The 2,500-nt window shown below is 41.0% G+C and overlaps 1 protein-coding gene across 1 annotated transcript in view; it reads left to right on the forward strand.

Moving 5' to 3' along the window:
• zc3h12b (zinc finger CCCH-type containing 12B) overlaps window positions 1–2,500 on the forward strand; it is a 12,954-nt gene that overhangs the window by 668 nt on the left and 9,786 nt on the right. The window lies entirely within an intron of this gene.

Genomic DNA, 2,500 nt, shown 5'->3' on the forward strand with positions numbered 1-2,500 from the left:
AAATCATCAACGTCAGTCTCCTGTGATGAAGTTACGGAGTTACGGTCACCACCATGAGACTGATTCTTTTCCTCTAACAGCATGCCCCTGCGTGTTTTATTCCTCTTACACCACAGCAGATTTTTTATTTATTAAAGAAACTTTTTAGTTAGTTTCCGTTGTCACTTACGTTATAGCAGCTATAAACGTCCTTCTCTCACCAGCCTCTCTTTCTTTCCTCACAAAAAAACGCAGCTCGTTACGCATGTTACCGTGAAACCGCAAAGAAGCGTAAACGGAAAAGTTACAGCTTTTTACCTCCTGACTGTTACAAAGCCCTGACACTGGAGACTCCTTCCATTAATGCTACAAAAACGTCTCCTCACCATAGCAACCATAGCATGTTGTAAGCGTAGCGTCTGCCGTACACATCCCTGTGAATGAGCTGTTACTATAGAAACGATAACGTATTACGTTAGAAGGAGCGCGATAATCGTAAATAAACCTGTGATTTGCTGTTATAGAAGCGTACGATCCTTAAAGGGGCCGTCAGTAATTTTTTTAAAGTCTCTGTAAATCTGTAATAATTCTATAATTTCAAAGACATTGTTCAAAAACTGCGACTCTGAATACTAGCGCGCAACGGATCTCATCGTTTCTTCATTTCATGCTTTTGTTTACACTTTTCTGGCCTGGAAACTAACCCCGCCCCCAGGTTAAATAATGCCCTAAAGCTCCACCTTTTTTTTTATTATTATATTTTAAACAAATAATTAAATTGCAGTTCACTTCGCTAGCAGCAGAGGGCGATAAACTTTACAAACCGCTCCTTTAAAATTATGATGCGAGACCAGTAACCTGTAGTTCATTTAAGTTTACTAATAAGCTAGCTAGATAGTTAGTTAGTTAGTTAATGTAACAATTAGCTGCTAGCTATATTTTTATCCAGCTAGCTATTTATGTTCAGCTAACATTCTTTAATGACAGTCTCTTGTTGCATGCTAGCTGGCGTTATTGAACAGTTAATTATTTGAAAATTGTATGTTTAAAATGATTTTCGGTCTGACACATGAGTACGATGCATGATGTACGATGACGTGTGACATCACATGACCTTCGTGTAAGCTGCGTAGCTAATCGCGTGTGATTTCAGCTATGTTTATCAGTGTATGTGGATTGAAATCGATTTGTTTTTCTTCAATAATTTTCCTTCTTTCTTAACTTTCCTTTTCTTGATGTGGTTTCAAGACCAAAGTTTCTAGCTAGAAAGGTTGTTAGCTAGCTAACTAGCATTTTCTGCCTTAGAACGCAGAATGTTTCTGTCAAAGCTAATAAAGATAAGAATTCACTAAAAAGCTGACATTCTGAGTGGATTAGCATGATGTGCTACATTCCGCTGTCAGAGATTGCAGTATTTGAAAACTAAACAGATTAGCACCATTAAGTTTCTCATGTTGAATGTTTATAATGTTATTTATTATTAATTAGTGTTTATTAGTTTGTCCTGTCGAGTAGAAGAGTTAGCATTGTTGTTGTGGAATGGAAATTATATAATAAGCTAATTCACTCAACTCCTTCAAGGATGTAACTTTGCTTCTTTTTGGAAAGTAGATCATTCCTGTCTGATGCTGTCATGATCATGGTGTTTACAGGAGCACACTGTGTGTGTGTGTGTGTGTGTGTGTGTGTGTGTGTTTATAAAGCTAGCGTTCTAGCAGCCGTGATGCACAGCATGCATGGAGAGTGCGTGTGCGGAGCTCCACCGTGGGCCTCGAACAGGCCCCGACGCGCTGCTTCACGGCAGAACACACTCCACTTGTTGCTATGAGACGAGCCGGTGTGTGTGTGTGTGTGTGCTGCTTGAGTGCACGGTGGCCTTGCTGCTTTCCCAGCCTGTGTTATGGAGGAGGTGAGGATGGAGAGCAGGAAAACAAGAGATGAGAGAAGGGGGAAGAGAAAAGAGAGAGAGAGTGTGTGAGAGAGAGAGAGAGAGAGAGAGAGAGTGGAGGAGGATTTGGAGATGCGTAACGTTTCCAAAAAATCTGTCTTTAAATTCTAGCGCATGTCGAAATCTTTCATGACTCACGGTTCGGCGGCCATGTTGGGAAAGTTTGCGGGTACGTTTATGATGTTGTGTAAAAGGCGAAAACGTTGCAGGTTCATTGACGCTTTTACTTCCCGTCAGGATCACGGAAGTTCCTGTGTTTGATTTGATTAATGGCTAATCGAACAACCGAACGTGTTGTTGTGGTATGAAGTTCTAGAAATCAGTTCCCGTCCCAGCTGAAGGCTCCGGAAAAGTATCACGACCCGGCGCGAGTTATTAAAAACGAACGAGTGCGTAGAACAGAGCTTCCTGTTCGTAGGAATTTCAAGATCGTCCACATTCTTGCTCTCTCTCTCTCTCTCAAATCCCAACAGAACGAAAACAAGCAAACGGGAACGCGAGTACCCGGTGATGTAAAGCTCCAGAACCGTGATCGAGATCGTGTTTAATGGAAGTTTAAAGTTTTGAATGTAA

The sequence above is a fragment of the Pangasianodon hypophthalmus genome, chromosome 27 (assembly GCF_027358585.1).
Source record: "Pangasianodon hypophthalmus isolate fPanHyp1 chromosome 27, fPanHyp1.pri, whole genome shotgun sequence".
NCBI lineage: Eukaryota > Metazoa > Chordata > Actinopteri > Siluriformes > Pangasiidae > Pangasianodon > Pangasianodon hypophthalmus.